We start from the raw sequence: 6,359 nt of genomic DNA, 5'->3' as shown, positions 1-6,359 counted from the left end.
AACAACATGATTTCCTGTGTTTTATATATATTTCCACACGATGAGGTTGGAATAATACTGTGAAACGGTGAAAATTATGATAATGCCATTTTAGTGTAAAAGACCGCCTGAAATCTCTGCCTGTTTTGGTAGGATGGATCTTTGGCCTGTCTGGCGACATCAACAGATAGTATAAGTATATATACAGTAGACAGTGTGCAAAGCAGTCATCAAGGCAAAGGGTTGTTACGTTGAAGAATCTAAATCTAAAATATATTTTGATTTGTTTAACACTTTTTTGGTTACTACATGATTCCATATGTGTTATTTCAAAGTTTTGATGTCGTCACTATTATTGAACCATATGATGCTGTAAATGTAGAAAATGAGTTACAGTTCATATAAGGAAATCAGTCTAGTCTATGGATTCACATGACTGGGCAAGGGCGTAGCCATGGGTGGGCTTGGGAGGGCATAGGCCCACCCACTTGGGAGCCTGGCCCACCCACTGGGGAGTGAGACCGAGCCAACCAGAATTAGTTTTTCCCCACAAAAGGGCTTTATTATAGACATAAATACTCCTCAACTTCATCAGCTACCTGGGTGGCTGGTTTCAGACGATCCCGCAGGTGAAGAAGCCGGATGTGTAGGTCCTGTGCTGACGTGGTTACATGTGGTCTGTAGTTGTGAGGCCAGTTGGTCGTACTGCCAAATTCTCTAAAACGACGTTGGAGGAGGCTTATGGTAGAGAAATTAACATTCAGTTCTCTGGCAACAGCTCTGGTGGACATTCCTGCAGTCTGCATGCCAATTGCATTCTCCCTCAAAACTTGAGACATCTGTGGCATTGTGTTGTGTGACAAAACTGCACATTTTAGAGTGATTTGACCTTTTGTTGTCCTCAGCATGCTGATGATCATGCTGTTTAATCAGCTTCTTGATATGTCACACCTGTCAGGTGGATGGATTATCTTGGCAAAGGAGAAATTCTCACTAACAGGGATGTAAACAAATTTGTGGACAAAATTTGAGAGAAGTAAGCTTTTTGTGCATATTGAACATTTCTGGGATCTTTTATTTCAGCTCATGAAACATGGGACCAACACTTTACATGTTGAGTTTATATTTGTTATATATATATTATATATATAGACAGTAAGTTAATAGACCAATAGAAATTAGGGGTTCAAACCTCTCTTTCAATAACAGCTATTATTCAGGTTACATATCCCTCCCATTAGGCTTATCCAATTATCATCCTCACTCAGACCACTCCCAGACAATCCTAGCAAAATTCGTGCTTGAAAAATTGCTCTTTGCTAAGAAGCTATTTTTGTTTCTTTTTGGACCATTTTAACTTTTTAAAAATTACACAAAGATACTTAATTGTTACCCAGAAATTATTTAATATTGAGATATGAACAGCTGCATTGAGCCTTTAATTCAAACTCCAACTGTTGGCTAGATATGTGTGACTGTCAAAGAACAACCTTGGATTGTACCGTTTGCCAAACAGATTTGGGCCACAGAATCGTCCTGTACAGAGGGGAAGTGAGCATGTTCTGGTTCGTAAATGTGTCTACCCCACTTGATGAAACCGGTGGTAAGAAACCGGGGCTTAATCCTCCCTTCCCTCTGGAGCAGCCAGTAGAGGATCTACTAGCATGTTTGGCGCGGGCGGGTAGCAAAGTCAGTGGTTTAAAACATGCATGCAGGCCCATCTGGAGCCCAGCCCACTCTACACAGGATCTTACTGGTTGTAGAACAGACAGTTTTGTGTAACATCCGCTTTATGTGTGTGTGTGTGTGTGTGTGTGTGTGTGTGTGTGTGTGTGTGTGTGTGTGTGTGTGTGTGTGTGTGTGTGTGTGTGTGTGTGTGTGTGTGTGTGTGTGTGTGTGTGTGTGTGCATGCGTGTGTGGGTGGGGGTCTCTGTGAAACAATCCATTTTTTTGCTTTCATATAGTTGCCTTTCAAGCAAGTTTCATGATATCCGACCATAAGAGACAGAATATATCCTTAGAGGACTCCTGTGGAGTAAAAAAACATGGAGTGAGAAAAAGTGGCTGTGATAATGTTAATGGTTTCTCTTGACAATAGAACTTTCTCTACACTGAAAATCCTAAATATACAGTCAGGTCCAAAATTATTGGCACACTTCATAAAGATAATAAATTATATTGTATGCTAAATAAATATATTATTTTATACTAATAACATTTCAGAGAGAGAGAGATTTTGTTTAACAAGTAATTTTTAAAAAATCTCAAAAAGATAGGTGTCAAAATTATTGGCACACCTGTTTTCAATGCTCCGGCACCCTCCCCTTGTGAGGATAAAGGCACTGAGTATTTTTCTAAAATGTTTTATGAGATACAGAATCTTTCCAGATCTTTGATATCCTTCTGTCTGCGCTTATGGGTTGCCCTCTTCATTTCAAACCATAGGTTTTCAATGGGGTTCAAGTCCAGAGACTGAGATGGCGATTCCACATTCTTTATTTTGTGGTCACTTAACCATTTCTTTGTGAATTTTGATGTGTGCTTGGAGTTATTGTCTTGCTGGAAGAGCCACTTGTGGCCAAATGTCAGCTTCCTGGCAGAGGCAACCAAGTATTTGGCTAAAATCAGTCCCTCCAGGATTTTGTGATTCTGCGATCATTTTGTTTAGCAAAATCAACAATTCCCTGCATATTGTGTGAGGGCTTGCAAATTTGAGCAATCATCGCGCTATTAGCGCATAAAATTAACCAAACTAACTCACCACAGTACTAAAAAAGGGCTTTCAATTTCAACCAATCATCACACATTTACAGCATCATAGGGTTCAATCAAGCCACAGGTCAAACTTTTTCCCCTCGTCAGTGCATTTTCATGTAAAATTTGACAAAATCATTGCATATTGCGATGAATTTTTTTTGATTACCACTGCAAAAAACGCTGTGAAATGCTGGACAGACTGTAAAATGTTTTGATACTTGGTAGAGTTCATGATGCTATTGACCTTCACAAGGGCCCCAGGAAGCAAAACAGCCCCATAACATCCATATTTTACAGTAGGTATGAGGTACTTTTCTGCATATGCATCCTTCTTTAGTCAAAAAACTCACCACTGGTGAGCGTAGCCAAAGAGCTCTATTTTTGTCTCATCTGACCCTAGCACCGGTTTCAATCCAAGTGACAATGCCGTTAGGCAAACTCTGGGCATTTACATTTGTCGTTTGCATAAAGGATTTTTTCAGGCAACTCTTCCAAAGAGCCTATTGGCATGAAGATAGCATCTAACTGTAGATTTTGAGACTTGGTGACCCGAATATGCGACCAAGTTCTGTAATTCTCAAACCTTGGCCCTTGGATTTTTATTTTCCTCCTGAACCATCTTCCTCACAGTGTGTGGGTACAAGATAGACCTACCAGGCAAGTGTAACACTGTTCCAATGGTTTTACACTTCTCAAAGTTTGCCCAATTAGGGTAAGTGGCATATTTAATTTTTGAGCTATTTGTTGTACCAATTGCCTAATTTATGAAGGTCAACAACCATTTGTCTCTTTCGTTTTTGAGCCCTTTGCCTTTTCCAATGGTGATGAGTGACACAGGGATTTTTCATGCTTGTTACCTCATTTTTATACCCCAGTGAAACAGAAAGCCCGGCATTGTAAAATCTGAATAACTGTGGTCTTGCTTTAATTCATATATATCATAAAAATACTTTTCCAGCTTGTCTTTTGTTTTTACAAAGACTGTATCAGGTGTTCAACATTGTTTAAGGCATATACACTATTTGGTAAAGTGTCCCATAACATAACTGCTGTCCACATTTTTTTGAATAAATACGTTTGAGTAATTGAAAGAATAATAACGTTCAATATAAATGTTAAATTATTAATTAATTAATTAAATTATGGGCTGATTAAGCCAGTTTAATAAAATACCATCCCTCTTTTTAATCTGAGTCATTAGGACCAAGCTTTCTGAACTTGAATTTTAGCCTATAGGTAGCCTATACTTTGTCATCCTCTCCTTTCTCTCATAAAGTTTTTCCTCCATAAAAACAAACACCCGCACTAATTACCGGGGGTTCCCGCTCTGTCAGACAACACACTGGAATAGTGTTAACAGTGGAAACATTCTTAATGAATGTGTTTTAAGTGCATGGTTATTAAGGATCGTGGGTATGTGGTTGTTTTACTGCGGGGAGAGCACTGAGCGTTACGGAATTCTCTGCAGGTGGCGAAGTGAGCAGAGAGATCTAGGTATATAAAATGTACATGGCGATGCATGGGAACATGAAGCTATGAAGAGAAACTATAAAGCAATAGTTACCTGTCTTGCTTGTAAAAAATTACGAGGTGACCATGGTGGAATCATGCGCGTTACATATTTTCAATATTTTGTTTATTATTATCGAATATATTTAACAAAACTCAGCATATAGAAGTTAAATAATACATTAAAATCAGTTTTTAATTAGATAGATGATGCTGATAAGAAAACAATAGGCCCAATGAAGGTAATGATAGTATAATATAATACAATATAAGAATAATAGGCTCATTAATTAATAACAATAATGATAACAATAACAACAACAATAATAATAATAATAAAACACATAACAATAACCATAATAATCATAATTATAATAACCATAATAAAAATAGCCTACATGTTATTATTCGTGATTTATATTATATATTATCATCATTATTGTGAGCGTTAGGCTATTGTTGTGGGCAACCTCGAAAATAATACTGCAAAAAATATATATAACAAACATCACCTATAACACAATTGTCTATCATGTGTAGAACAAGATTGGACAATGAGTATTTTACCCCTTTCCTTGGAATTCCAAATCCAACGCGCTTTGTTATGCTAAGTGTGCCTGACATCACCAGTGAGATCAAAGCCGTGCAGGAGTACTTATGAGTTGAGGCTGCCCAACTGCCAAGAGTCAGACACATTCAGCAGCTCGAGACACACCACCCTGAAGAACCTGCGAGAGAAGAGAGCCGCTGCTGCTGGGGAGTAAACGATGCTTTCCTCTTTTTGGGATTCATTCGAATTACGAAATTGTGGATTTATACGTGTTTGTGGAAGATATTGAATTCAAAAGGATATTAGGCTACACGGAATTGATACTTAATCATCATTAAAGGTGAGGAGCAATGGCATAGTTTTTCATGACATGACTATCATAGTCTAAAGTTATCGATAACGTTCTTATTTTTGTTGTTGTTTTAAAGCTTGTTTTAACACGAGTTAGGCTATTTAAAGCTTATATTTTATCAAGTTCTACTCTTATAGTTTGGATAGATTGTATCCAATATATTGTTGAAATAACGACTCGACAGGCCACTTCATGAAGTTGAACGTGACTTAAAGTATTTGCATTTGAACTTTAACTTCATTTTATTTGCCTCGCAAAAAAAGCTCAGACGAAAAAGCTCTGACGAAGGCCTTGAGGTCGATAAGTAGAGCTTAATAAAGAACAGTGATACTAACAAGAGCAGTGTGCGGGTTTCTCTTTCCTTTTCATGTTATTCAGTTGTTAACATGCACCTGCAACAAAGATAACTCAGCTGTGCAAGTGCCTTTTTGAATTTTCCTCCCGTTCCCACAGGGACTGAATAGAAATAGAAGGCGTAGAAACAAGAAGACAGCTTCAAACATGCATTCATGTGGGAAATTGAAAGAGAACGATGTGGAAAAAAGTTCCACCGCTTTAAGGTTGAGTGGCTGACATGGGAATTTCATTGATATTTGTTGAAGATGATCATGGAAAAACCAATCATTTAATTGACAGTTCACCCCACACAAATCCCAATTTACCCTCTGCATGTATAGAGACGTTTCCCTCGCATAAACCCAATGCACCTTATGTAAACATTTAATGGGAGCTCGGGATTAATATAACTAGGCTACTAACTCGCTACCACAACTGTAGGGGTCGGGTAGTGAAATGTTAATGTCAATGTTAAAGAAATGTTAACAATGTAGAATCGGATTTTCTTCTCTAGTCTAAATTGATGGTTGATTGCTAGCGCGTATAGGCTACCTCATGCGTTTTAGTTTACATTTCCTAAGTGTCTTGTTACGCTCCTGTACAGCATATAGTCCTAACCCAATTTAGATGACAATTCGAAACGGGTCTATAAACTTGGATGGATCATCATTACACACATGGTTAATGATGCTTGTGAATATTTGGCCCTGGTGATAATATTGATATATGTCTTATTGTTTGTGGTTATAAGAATTATTAAGCAACTACTCTTCCCACTGTAAATATCACTACAATCAGTCAGAGTGTTTTGTTTTATGCTTAGATGTAAAGCTCTGAGATTCACATGGACAATAAATAGCCCTATCTGATGCAGGT

This window comes from Salvelinus namaycush, chromosome 12 (assembly GCF_016432855.1).
Source record: "Salvelinus namaycush isolate Seneca chromosome 12, SaNama_1.0, whole genome shotgun sequence".
Classification (NCBI taxonomy): Eukaryota; Metazoa; Chordata; class Actinopteri; order Salmoniformes; family Salmonidae; genus Salvelinus; species Salvelinus namaycush.
Note: the sequence above shows the minus strand (reverse complement) of the source record.